General features: G+C 43.5%; 1 long non-coding RNA gene across 1 annotated transcript; it reads left to right on the top strand.

Annotated features, from left to right (window-relative positions):
- The first annotated feature begins 7,993 nt into the window (after window positions 1-7,993).
- LOC139041586 (uncharacterized) lies at window positions 7,994-11,889 on the top strand. The gene is made up of 3 exons (XR_011497034.1): window positions 7,994-8,114; window positions 11,099-11,173; window positions 11,763-11,889. It is a non-coding gene; the product is annotated as an uncharacterized lncRNA (long non-coding RNA).
- Window positions 11,890-14,182: the final 2,293 nt, after the last annotated feature.

Here is a 14,182-nt window from a genome sequence, read left to right as displayed (position 1 = left end):
ATACAACTATGTACTGGGGGGCTTTCGGGAGAAGAAGAAAGAAAAAAGATTGCTTCTGGTCAGGGCCAATCTTAAAAAGAAAAAAGGAAGGAATCTTCCTTAAACATAGTGGTCACTCAAGTGATTTAATTGCTAACATTATTATCTTCAGGGATTTGTTTTGGCTTTAAAAAAAAAACCATCTTTATCAGATAAATATAGTGCAGTTTCTGGTGGGCGTGGGCTTGACACAGGGGCTTTGCAGTGCTGGGGGAGAGGTGGATGAGGGAGTACTCTGTCTTTCAGGAAACTAGTTTGACTGAAAACTTACTGTGTGTACCAAGCACTGCCCGAGACCCCAGGTAGTGAACAAGACAGTCATATCCTGCTGTCATAGAACCTGGCAGGATGACTCTGAACTTCTGCCCAAAGAGAATGATGATACTGCTGAGAAAACGTTTGGAGGAAGTGAAAAGCTGGGTGGTTGCTGAGCTTTGAATGAGGCAACACAGAAGGAAGAGTTCGGTGGTAGGAAACGCGGACCTGAAGCTCAGGCTGGAGACAGGGCTTTCGAGGGGATGACCGGCTCACCACTTGAGAGCTGATGACTTCCTGGAAGGAGAGAAGAGACTGGTCTGGAATAAGGCAGCAGGGATGGAAACAGCAAAGAAGGAGGAATGACCAGAGGCCAACCAACACAGGCCCACATAATGGTGTCTCAAAAACCAGAGGACTTGGGCTGCCCCGTGGCCTAGCAGCTAAGTTCGCGTGCTCCACTTCAGCATCTGGGTTTGTGGGTTCGGTTCTGGGCGTGGACTTACACCATTCCTCAGCCATGTTGTGTCCGCGTCCCACATAAAAAATAGAGGATGGTTGGCACAGGTGTTAGCTCAGGGCTAATCTTCCTCAGCAAAAAAAACAACAACAGAGGACTCAAGTAACGACACCAAATCCAGCAGAAAGTCAAAGAAAATGAGGAATGAGAAAAACACACTGGACCTGCTCACTCTAAAAACAGTTCCTGTTGTTTGTGACTTTATCATCAAGAAAAAAATGCAGACCAGCTGTTGTTTTCCTGTGTCACTCTGCCCTTGGGCTTTCTTGAGGCTTTCCTGGGGGCAAACTTCTGCTTAATTTTTAGCAGTAATTTTCTCAACACCCTCCTTTCCAAGGGATGGAGATCCCTTGAGCATCTTTGTATTCCTTGGGACCTAAACCCTGCAAACACATCCAGAGTAGACTTTTATCCAGGTCCAAGGGCCACTTCACACTTGCATTTACTAGTGACAGCTGACTAATCTTTAAAGAGTGGTGAAAAATAAACAAGATTTATCTCAGAAACAGTATTTAGAATGCTGAAATTTTCACAATATTTATGAGGCCGTCTAAAATTACAAAAGTAGTTCAAATTCCATATATCTTTCCAAACATCTGGAGATGAATAGTGTTACTTAAAAAGCAAAATCCCAGCAAACAGTGAATGTAAATACAAGCTTTTTCTTTCTATTTTGAGAATTAACGAATTTTTTGTTTATTTTGACAAGTTTAAAGTATGCAGAAGCATTCACAGAACAATTCATCTCCAATGTAACCACTGCCTAGAATTCACATTTGTCATTTCTGCTCCAGATATGTTTAAAAAATAGAACATTAAAAAAAAGTTTAAATTCCCCTGTTGTCATTCTTAATCCCATTCCCTCCCTCCTGGAGGCAATCATAATGATCAGTCTGATGTCTGTGCACTGAGCCCCGGTTTTTATACATCAGTTATAAGTGTGTGAATCCACAGACAGTATGTACAGTGGGCCACATACATACAAGAGGAACCGCTGGGCCACAGGGTATGCCGCTAGTAATGAGTTTCAATATCTAACACAGAAAGCTCTCCTCATCTTTCTCAGTGTCGTTTTGGCTCATCTTCGATGTCACTTTTAGAATCAGTTGGTCTAAGTTATAAAAAAGAATCCTATTGGGATTTGGATTCAAATTGCATTGGGTTAATAGATTAATTTGACATCTTTTCAGTCTGGATTCTTCCCAGACAAGAACATGACATGTGGTTCCACTGTTTTCAGTCTCCCATTACATCCTTTAATAATGTTTTATCATGTTCTCCATAGGGCTCTTGTATCTTTGGCTAGTTGTTTTTTGTGGGGGTTTTTTGAGGAAGATTAGCCCTGAGCTAACATCTGCCACCAATCCTCCTCTTTTTGCTGAGGAAGACTGGCCCTGAGCTAACATCCTTGCACATCTTCCTCTACTTTATATGTGGGATGCCTGCCACAGCATGGCTTGACAAGCAGTGTGTAGGTCCACGCCCTGGATCCGAACTGGCAAACCCCAGGTGGCCAAAGTGGAATGTGGGAACTTAACCGCTGTGCCACGGGGCTTGGCCCTTTGGCTAGTTTGTTTCCTGAGGTAATTGATAATTTTTATTGCTATCGTAAATTATATATTTTTTCTATTTAGTTATTTCTGACACCAGGGAGAATTATTGATTTTTGTATCTTGTGATCGTATAGCCAGAAATACAGCTGCATTTTGCTTCATAAATACTTATTAGTTTTTCAGCAGATGCTCTTGAATTTCTATGTGAATAACAATACCATCTGTAAAAGTCATCAGTTTGTCTCTTTCTTTCTAATATCATATCATTTTCTTGTCTTATAACCATTAGAACAATTATTATTTTATGTGGGCATGCTTGCCATATTCCTGACTTTAATAAAAATGCTTTTATTTTTTTTCAAGAATTTTTGTTTTAAAAGATTGGCACCTGAGCTAACATCTGTTACCAATCTTTTTTTTTTTTTTTCCTACTTCTCTCCAAAGTACATAGTTGTATATTCTAGTCGTAGGTCCTTCTGGTTATGCTATGTGGGACACTGCCTCATGGGTCGATGAGCAGTGCCATGTCCATGCCCAGAATCTGAACCGGTGAATCCCTGGGCAGCTGAAGTGGAGCACATAAACTTAAACACTCGGCCACGGGCCAGCCCCTAAAAATGCTTTTAAAGGGAACCCTCATACACTGCTGGTGGGAATGCAAACTGATGCACCCACTATGGAAAACAGTATAGAGATTTCTCAAAAAATCAAGAATAGAAATACTATATGATCCAGCTATCCCACTACTGGGTATTTATCCAGAAAACAGGAAATCAACAATACAAAGAGATTTATGCACCCCTATGTTCGTTGCAGCATTATTCACAATAGCCAAGATGTGGAAACAATCCAAGTGCCCATAGACTGATGAGTGGATAAAGAAGATGTGGTATATATACAATGGAATAGCACTCAGCCATAAAAAAGACAAAATCGTTCCATTTGCAACAACATGGATGGACCTTGATGGTGTTACGTTTTATGTGGAAGATAAAGACAGGGATAAAGACAACAGATCAGTGGTTACCAGAGGGGAAGGGGGTGGGGGAAGGGCAAAAGGGGTAAAGGGACACATATGTACGGTGACAGATAAAAACTAGACTATTGTGGTGAGCACAATAAAGTCTATACAGAAACTGAGATATAATAACGTAAGCCTGAAATTTCACAATGTTATAAACTATTATGACCTCAATAAAATAATTTTTGAAATGCTTTTAAAGTTTAATGTTTGCTGTAATTTTAGGTAGATGCCCTTTATTACATTATAAAAGTTTCATTCTATTCCTAGTTTTTTTTAAAAAATATGAATGTTCAACTTTATCTAATGCTTCTTTATGCATCTGGGGATGATCTTGTGGCTTTTCTCCTTAATCTGTTAATATGGGAAGATTACAGTGATAGATTTCTAATACTGAACTATCCTGTATTTACTCTGATAAACTCTACTTAGTTATAGAGTCTTTTTTTTTTTTAAGACTGATGAATTTGTAACAAGAATAATGTAACAGGATGATATGGAACATAATTGATATCTTGTCCTGTTCTTAGAGGTTACCAAATATTTCAGGGGTTTCACTGGGGATATTGTCCCGTGGAAAACAGTTACTCAGTTCTCCAAGGTTAAGTTGAAATAAGGCCAAATTCTTGACCTGAGGCTCTGGTTCCCATGGGGGCAATACAGGCTGAACCAGTTTGATGACTTTTGTTATTGTGAGTTTTAAGGAAGTATCAGAAAAAACATAGGTCACCTTTTGGATGAATGAAGAGTTTATAACCCCCGATACCTCCTGACTAAATCTGACATTTGTGATCACAGCTTGTCTGAAAGTCGCTGAGCTACTCAACTGGCAGAAGAGACACGGTGAGGTCGAGTAGCGCTCCACCCCACTTTGGTGTGGAAAGTTGCTGGCGTTTCCCACAGGTCTGTGGTCCCTGAAGAAGATGGCAGGGATGTAAGGAGTTTTGCTGTTAGCCTTGAAGATGGCCACTGCCTCGGTAATGGAACTCTGGCAGCAAGAGACTACTGGATGTCTAGTGGTGGAATGTGCTGAGTTGGGGCAAAAGAAGTTGAGCTGCATTCAGCATCTGCTATCCAACTTCCTGCCAGGACCATGCCCCAGGACCCTTTGAAGAACTAGCTTGTGGACACCTGCCACATGCAGGGAACTGATGTCCAACTGGTATTAAACAGAGAAGCCAGGACAGCCAACAGAAAGGGCACAGAAATGACTCCATCACCGAGCTGAGATTGTTCATATAGAGGAACCATGGTTACGTCCAGCTGATGAAAGGGCACCCAACTTTCAAGGGCAGTCACGTAAGGAAAGGTCATTTTCCCCTCCTTCCTCCTTCCCACCCCAACACCAAAGGAGGGATGCAGTAGGTTTCTATTCTGCGTAACAAAGTACCACAAATGTAGTGGCTTAAAGCAACACAAATGAAAGAGCTCACAGTTGTGTGTGTCAGAAGTCCAGTAAACCCAACTGGATTCCTCTGCTCCGGGTCTCATGAAGCCAAACTCGAGGGACAGCGTGGACTCTGATCTGGATGCTCTAGGGAAGAGCCTGCTTTCTAGCTTCTCGAGATCGTTGTCCAAATTTAGCTCCTGGCGATTGTAGAACTCTGGCCCCTCTTCCTTGCTGGCTGTCAGCGGGGCTGCCGGAAGCTCCTCGAGGCTGCCTGCATTCCTTGCTGCATGGCCCCTTCGCCTGCAAGCCAGCCACAGTGCGCTCAGTCTCCCCCATCGTTCAGATCTCTGACTCACTCCTCTATGACCGGCCAGAGGAAACTGCGTTGAAAGGCTCCCTGCGATTAAAGTGGGCCAACCCAGATAATCTCCCTTTTGGCCATGTAATGTAACATAAGCCTAGGCATAATATCTCACCATCGTCACAGGATCTACGCACACACCAAGGGGACGGGGTTGTACAGAGGCAGTCATTGAGGGTCATTTTTGGAACTCTGCGTACCACAAGCAAGAACAGGAAAGAGGGAGTGGGATGTGACAAGCAGATCCATGCCCCACATCCCATATCCCCATCCTCAGTGTAAGGTCCCCAGAGCCACAACTTCAGTCTGCTGTGGTGGCTGAGGGAGGAAAGCTTTGAAGCAAACGTGAATTTAAGTTTCGAAATGGAGGAGTCAGTCTTAATAACTGAAGTGAAACTTTTAATAACTAAAAGAACTGGGAAATGATGGATTTGGATTGAGGTGTCATTGAGGGAGACCAATTCCCAGAGAAAAAGGGGCTGACATGGTACATCCAACAAAACACATTGGATTTCAGTAGAACCCCAATAAGAAACTCTTTATACTGATATTTTTAATTGGGAATTTTTTGTCTAGGTTTTTGAGATGGGTCTATATTGTTATTTCCTTGTAAACTTTGGTCTAGTTTTGAGATCATAGTTTTAATGGTCTTACAAGTAGTTGTTTCTATTCTCTGAAACAGTTTGTACAAAACTGGAATTACCTGTTCTTTAAAGGCTTGATAAAACTGGTCTAGGAAACAATCCAGGCCTGGAGATGTCTTTTGATGTTGGAGATTTTTGACTACTAAAGAAATTTCAATTTCTTTAATGATTGTTGCTTCAATTTCTTGTTTCTCCTAAAGTCAATTTTGTTAATTTATATTTTTTTCTTGAGAACGATCCATTTCATCACAGCTTTCCGTTTTTGGGGTATGACCGTTTATATTATGATCATCTGATATAGGAGTCTTTACTGTATCTGTAATTATGTTGCCCTTTTCAACCCTAATATATAATATATTATTTAATATTAGGGATGTGTTCTAAAAAACTGCAGTAAGTGCAAATTAAAACACTCATCACCATGTCCTAATGCAGGCCTAGGCCCAGCAATATAACGAATTACTTATGGCCCACACATTGGGATTGTAGTGGCTCCACTCCTGAACAACAGCAGAGAGGATAAACGTACTCGGAGTGGACATCTGTGTTCTCTCTGGACCCTGGGCCTCTGAACCTCCTTCCTGTGTTTGACGAATTCTCCACTGTGTGTGTTGGTGAGGCAGCCCCTCCTCCCACTACTAAAAGCAAAACTACAGATGCTTGCTTTCCCAGCCCCCCTGCAGCTGGGACGTGGGCTGCTGAGGCAGATTTAGAATTAGGGACTAGGAATACAAAGGCAAGATCTCGGAATGCCCATCCTTGGATCGGGCGGCTCAAGGTATCTGGAAGCTGCAGCATGGCAGCTCCGAGATTCTGGGGCAGCATAAGTGGTGGTGCCCAGGGTCCTGCAGAGGCCAGGACGTCCGCACCGGGCTGGTTTGGGGCATGATTTGGGCTGTGGTTCTGGCTGCTGCCCAGCCTCCTCTGGACCTGCCCACTTTCCCATCTGGTTCATCAGCCTTTCCAATGACTCTGTGAGGCAATATCCTGTTAATAGTCTTTTTCTTCCCCCCGTAAATCACACAAGGTTGGTGTTATGGGTTGAACTGGGTCCCCAAAGATTCATGTGTTGAAGTCCTAACCCCCTTATCTCAGAATGTGACCTTATTTGTGTTGTTGCAGACATAATTAGTTAAGAGGAAGTCATACTGGAGTAGGCTGGGCCGCTAATCCACTAGGACTGGGGTCCCTATAAAAAGGGGAAATTTGGACACACAGACCCACAGGGAGAGCGCCCGGAGTTACGCTGCCACAATCCAAGGAGCTCTCGGAAGCTGGGAGAGACGCCTGGAACGGAGCCTTCCCAGCACCTTCAGAGAGAGCACGACCCTGCTGACACCTTGATTTCGGACGTCTGGCCTCCAGACTGCGAGACGATAAATTTCTATTCTTCTCAGCCACCTGGTTCATGGCGCTTCGTTAAGGCAGCCCTAGCAAGCTAAAATGGTTGGTTTCTGTTACTTACCACTGAGAATCTGACTGATATGATTTTTCATTGAGTGAATAATTATGGTACAACTCAGCATTGGCAAATCTGACAGCTCAGGCAGAGATGGGTGTCTTTGAAGGGCAGGTCAGCACGGGCTTCATATGAGAATCCCACAAAAGTAGCACCACCCAGCAGGACTCGAGGGCAGTCCTTGGTGGCACCGAAGCCTTCCTCCCCAGGCAGGCGGCTCGTGTTGCCATGCTCCGTGCATGCCTCGAGTGGGTCAGAGAATCCCCGCCCTCAAGGTCAGCAGCCTCTGCCTGACTGCTAGGATTACCTGTTGCTGGTCTCCGGGTGTTTGGCACTGGCCAACCACCGCAGCCGGCTCCAGGGGTTTCTGACGCTGACCTTCAAAGAGGGTAAAAAGACACGGTGCCTTCTCCACGATGAGGAGCTGCCTCAGAGGCATAGGGATCTTCAGATTTTTTCTAACGCGGCTAGATCTAGAAGGGGACAGCCAACTTCTATTGGTCGGTCCCCTAATTCAGGTCCCTGTGACACTCGCTTTTCAAAAAATGCCATGATATTCTTTGCTTCTTTATTGTGAGCCAACACTATCACTTATGTGATTATGTCAGACATTCTTGGGTCAAACTCTTCTCTAGAACCCAAGATAAACAGCAGAAAGTTAAGCTAAAGAAGCACAAATGACCGGCCCGCAGCACGTGTGCCGCAGTGGCCAGCTGGGGTCCCCTCCCTGGCAGTCTGGCAGTGCAGTACGCTTACTGTCACCGCTGGAGCAAACAGGACACTGCCTCACCAGCTCTCGTGGCCGTGACCACAGCCGGCTCTGAAAACATGCGGGAAAGAGATCCACAAACAACATCGCAGCGGACTGTTGTGTAAGTAGCGGGCGGCACGTTTACCTCGCCACAGCTCCGAGAGGCAAGTGAAAAGGAACACTGCGGCTCTGCCCACGAGCCTTCCCGAGCCCACCTGGGGTTTAATAGGGCATTACTTAACTGTCCAACATCAGTCTGAGTGGATCTGATCACTTAAACAGTCAAGTGAGACAGTGTCCAGTGTCCTTTAGATAGAAATGTTCATGGGTGCCTGTGGCACCTAACAGTTCATCTTCAGGATTTCAACGGTCAGTCATGCAATAAATGTTCTGGTTCTAAAATGAAATAGCTAGCTGAATGAATGAATGAATGAATGAACGGACAAACAGAGATGTTCAGTCTCCTCTAGATTCCCTCCACCCTGCTCCTCTCTCTGAGTTGGTCTCCCAGTAGTATTCACGCTTACATTTCGGGGGGCGCCTTTTTATTTCTGGTACAAAAGAAAATATCTGTTTCTTGATTTCAAGTTATGCTATAGACATACATGTGTCTGCCTTTGAATTTGTAAGTGTATATGTATTTAAATTTTATTTGATCTTTTATGGAGGATCTCCGTCTGTTTAAAGGGAGTATACACATTGGTCTATGTCAGTTAACCAGAAAACTGACTTAATTTTTAAAAATAAAATTTAAGTAAATAATACATAAATTCTCCTTGTTAAAAAAGAGGCAACATTATAGTTGAGGCCAAATCCCCTTCAGACTCCACCCACCTCCCTGTCCCTCGTTACCCCAGAGGCAACCTGGCTTACAAGTCGGTTAGCGTCCTCTCAGTTCTCCTTTCCTCACTTACACACATTGGCCTGTGTCCTTTAGGAAACACACAATTTCATTCTGTGGTGTGGTTTCTTTTCTTTTTACCTAAAAAGGTATCATAGCAATATATCCAACTTTCTTTTTCCCCAAGTGGGCACTGTGGAGAGCTATCCCGGCCGGCACGGCCCTACCACACTCCCTTAACGCCTCACACTGCTGCATATGTAGCTGGAGTGCACGCTGTATGAGCCATTCTTCTTTCGTGGTTCAGTGTCTCCAGGCTTTCCCTGTGAGGGACTCTGCAATGACATGCTTGTACGTGTTTCCTTGTGCACAAGCGCCAGTGGTTTTCAAAAGTAGACACTAATGGGTAGAATTGCTGGCTCATAGCATATGCGTAATTTTATTTTACTCAATACTGTCAAACTGCCCTTAAACATGGCTGTATCAGTTTTATATTCCCGTTGGCAGGTGTGTGTACGTTTTCCCATACCCACGTCAATATACTTTATTAATGTGTTTAATTTTTGCAAATATAATGGTTGAAAATTGTTATCCTAATATTCTAAACATAACCAATTTTCCCCAATAAGTGGTGAGCTTCAGCTTCTATTCATGTGTTCACTGGCTAACTGTATTTATTTTTCTATCAATAACTTATGCTATTATTTTTCCATGGTCCCATTGGTTTATTTGAGTATTTTTGGGTTTTTTTTTTTTTGAGGAAGATTAGCCCTGAGCTAACATCTGCTGCCAATCCTCCTCTTTTTGCTGAGGAAGACTGGCCCTGAGCTAATATCCATGCCCATCTTCATCTACTTTATATGTGGGATGCCTGCCACAGCATGGCTTGCCAAGCGGTGCCATGTCCACACCCAGGATCCAAACTGGCAAACCCCAGGCCACCAAAGCAGAACATGCGTACTTAACCACTGTGCCACCGGGCCAGCCCTGAGTTTTTCTTTTTTGTAGGGGTGCTTTATAGATCTAAATGCTATTCCCTTCTGTGTTACACGTATGGCCAATGTTATCTCCTAATCTGTCCCTTGCCTTTTAACTTCATTTAAGCATGTTGGACGTGTTATTCAAACATATCAGTCTTGTCACTTTGCTTATGATGTCTTTCACAGTAGAGAACTTTGACACGCTTTCAAATTTATCAGTATGGATAAATTTGAGGCAAACAACGATATATTCCTTTACGTCTTTTTTTTTCTTTTTGAGGAAGATTGGCCCTGAGCTAACATCCGTGCCCATCTTCCTCTACTTTATATGTGGGACGCCTGCCACAGCAGGGCTTGACAAGCGGTGTGTAGGTCTGCACCCAGGATCCAAACTGGCAAACCCCAGGTCATCGAAGTGGAGCGTGCAAACTTAACCGCTGCACCACAGGGCTGGCCCCTCCTTTATGTCTTTCACATTTAGAGTCTGGTTTAGAATGACTTCTAGTTTCCCAAAGTCATAAACACATTCTCCTATATTTCTTCTGATACATTTAGGGTTCTGTCTTTTATGTGTGGGTCTGTAATCCCTCCAGAATTTATTTCTGTGAATGGTGTTAGGTAGAGAATCTAACTTTATTTTTATTAAAACAAATGATCGATTGTCCCAATGCCATTACTGAATCGTAGTACTTCCCCACCGAGAGGGGATCCATCCTTATTGTACGTCTCGCCCTAACTGGGCTGAACCAGCCCTCTGCGGGAAGAACCCACACCAAGAAAAGGCTGCTGAAATGAGGCGAGTACCCCAGACTTATCTAAGCGAGCAGGATGCGTCCTTAAAATGAAGATTGTAACTTAGTTATTTCAGAGCCTGTCTGGAAGAACACACATACAGGAGTATACAAAAAGGGGAATTAAATAGTAAGAACTGGGTCGTGACTGCCTGGCACAGGAATAATTGATTCATTGGAGAAACACATAAAATTTTCCAGGCCTTTCCGTGGCTTGAAAGGAACAGCTTTCTACGTTAGTCCATTCCCTCACCTCTGACTATGCGCCCCTGGGAAACTTTCTGCTGGCCTATCCAGTTTGACGGGTACCTTGATACAAACGGAGGGGATGCCCACAGAGAGGAACTGAGTGTTTCAGGCACATCTACTTTTCTGAATTGAGAAATTGCTATTCTGGTGTACAAATCAGTCCTTTAAGAGACTTTAATTGTGTCGTTTAAATAGCTCAAGCCATACAGTTTCTGAATTTCTAATTCTGTGGTTTTACCTCCAGCGCCTGGTACACAGAAGGTACACAGCACATCTGTTGAATGAACCGATGGCTGAACCATCGCTGCTGTTCTGTCAGGTGAACAAGTTAAATGCTGTGAATCGCAGTCAGTTCTTCCCCATGGGTTACTGTGTAAAGGATTTCTTTCTGCAAAGAGATACAGGCCTATAGCTTGAAGTAGAGTTAATCAGGTTTAAGGCAGACCACAAACATCTCATTCGTTCAATCGCTCATTCAGTAAAAATTTGCTAAGTACCTATTAACTATAATGCTAAGCTCTGGGGACTACGATAATTCTTTTTTAAAAGATCACGGTCCTTGTAACTAAGCAACTGGGAGGTAGAGGGGGTTGCAATCCCAAGAGGTTGGACGTTCAATTCCAGCAGGTTGAAAGCCGAGGGGAAACCAAGCTGCTTGGACTCAGAAGTGAGAGGACTAGCAGTCATTAACTGGAGAGGTCCATGGACTTCCAGGGTCCCCTCCAACCAACTGAGGGTCAGGGGTCAAGTATGCAGTAAAAACCCCACGCCTTTCCAGTAAGGCTGGGGAATCACACAGATGAGCAGACCAGGAACATTTAGGTGCTTTCCAATTTGTTGCTGTAACCAATATAGCTGTGATCAACGTCCCTAGACCAAAATCCTTGCGCACATCTTAACTTCCTCAGGATCAACTGCTGCAAGGGGATTCTCTGGGTCCAGGAGAGGATGAGCCGATTCACCATCCCCAGTCAACCTACGACCTCTGATCAACCTACGATCAATGGAAGAGGGTAATGGGGAAAGATACAGAGGTAGAGGTCTCTAAGAAAATGAAAACGAAACGTCTGCCAATTGTATATGTTAAACAATTTCCATTTAACTTTTCATTTCAGAACTGTTTTAGTCAGTTAGAGAAACACGTATGTTACATTTACAGAAACAGGAACTCTCTTCACATCACATTTCAGGGACCACTGGGTCTCGTCTGTTCGTGTGAATATTCCTGTGTGGAGCAGAAGCGCCCTCCAGTGCTTCAGCTCTAAGCTCGAGGTGTGTGGAAGGAAAAGGGCGGCAGAAAAGGTTAAGAAAAAACTAAATAAGATAGGAAAGGAAGACAAAAGGAACAAGCTGGAGTAAGGCAAAGGATGTAGGAGCTAGATAGCCTCCTGGCACCTGCCCTGCCTGTGCTCATCCCCTTCCTGGGGTAGTTGCCCTGTCTGATATTTTCAGCGCAAACATTTAGCAACTGCAGCTTCCTCTATCATTAGAGGAGGAAATGAAAGAGCACGCACAATTATAGGCTGAGAAGTAATTGCCGGGGCCAAAATGAGAAATCAGCACAGAATGGTTTTTTTAAAAGGAAAATCCACGTGTTGCAACCTGCCTAGTCACTGGACTCTTAGGGCTCCGACCCGCAGACGGTCGTCATTCCTTCCTTGTAGATGGTTCCCTCCCTAGTTTTCTAACTGGTCATTGTGTTGTTAATAAACACAGCAGGGCCCTTCAAACCTCTCTGAAACATCTGAAAATGAATTCAGATTCTGATAAGCAGCATTTCTGCATGTCAAAATGTAAACCACTTGACTAGTGTTTCATTCCTCTCTACCTGTTAGGATCTTCCCTATTTAAGGGAAATCTCTGAACTAAAATTTAATTTAAATACTTTCAAGAGGCTGTGGTTTTAAGATGACAGACAAGGAAGCTTCTCTGTAAGTTTACGATTTAGAAAGCCGAGGGTCGCGGTGGCTCCCTCTAACGACCAGAAAATGCCACAATCTAACTGTGGTTTTGTTTTCAAGCTTAGAGGCTGTCGCCCATTTAAAGACCTTGGTGAGGCTGTTTCCTCTCTCACCACCTCACTTAAAAGTGTCTTCATCGCTGTTCAGTCATTGAAGACATAAACCCAAAAACGCCACATAAAAATAGGAACAAAAATTATAATTTTTAAAAGTAAATCATTGTCTATTTTTAAAGGTAGGGCTGAGGGGGTGGGAGAATCGGGGAAATGTTGGTCAAAGGGTAAAAACCAGCAGTTAGAAGATGAATAAGTTCTGGAGCGTGAGCGCAGAGCACCGTGACTACAGTTAACAACACGGGATTATTGACTTCAGCGTTGCCGAGAGACTAGATCTTAACTGTTCTCCCCACAAAATGAAACGAGAAGTACGTGAGGCGATGGAGACGTTAGCTAACGCTGTGGTGATCATATTGCAATACGTGTGTCAAACCAACACGTCGTACACCTTAAACCTACACAATGTTATCTGCCAATTATAGCTCAATAAAAATGAAAAACAAAAGCAAGCAAAAAAACCCCAACAAAATACAAGACAGACCAATGGACGTTTATTTAAGAGTATCAATTTACTTGATTTGTGATAGGTTTTCTGAATCAGTGGATGTTTAAAAACATTTATTTCTAAAATTTCAGTAAAACTAATATCACTTAAATTGTGGAAATAAATCACTTAAAATTTAAATATCAATTTTAAAAAAGTAAACTAGAGTCTTTATCACAATTAAAAATAAACAAATAAAGTAAAAAAAAAAAAAAAAGTAAACCAGGATCTAGAGCAGAACTTTGTCCAGCACAGGAGAAAACAGTCATTTAGCTGGATGGAGAGAGAAATCCTGTGTGGCCAGTCGCACGGGGGTTCTCGAATGACCACTGCAGTCCTCTCAGCCAGGTATCAAAACATCTTAAGCAGGATTTGGCTGTGATCCTTAATTCATACATTTGACAAATATTTATTGACACAGCACAAGGCATCTGAAAGAGAACCTGATCAAAATGCACAAAGTCCTCGCCTTTTCGGAGCTGGCAGTGCAGTGAAGGAGAAAGACCAGAAACAAACATGTAATTGCAAATTGGGATGGAAGGAAAGGAAGGAAAAGAACTGGGCTCTTAAAAGAGACTAACAGGGCATCCGGACACACAGATGCAGATACAGACTGCCGAGCTCTGCGTGCGTGCGGGCAGTGAGCCACGCAGAGGGTGGGGAGGGCCCTGCAGGTGGAGGGGAACCGACAGACGCTGTGAGTGGCGGTCGCTCAGTGACTCAGGGAGCTGAGGTCTTTGCCACAGTTGGTGGTGTGTTAATATTTC

This window comes from Equus asinus, chromosome 22 (assembly GCF_041296235.1).
Source record: "Equus asinus isolate D_3611 breed Donkey chromosome 22, EquAss-T2T_v2, whole genome shotgun sequence".
Lineage (NCBI taxonomy): Eukaryota > Metazoa > Chordata > Mammalia > Perissodactyla > Equidae > Equus > Equus asinus.
Note: the sequence above shows the minus strand (reverse complement) of the source record. Positions and strands in the feature narration are given on the sequence as shown.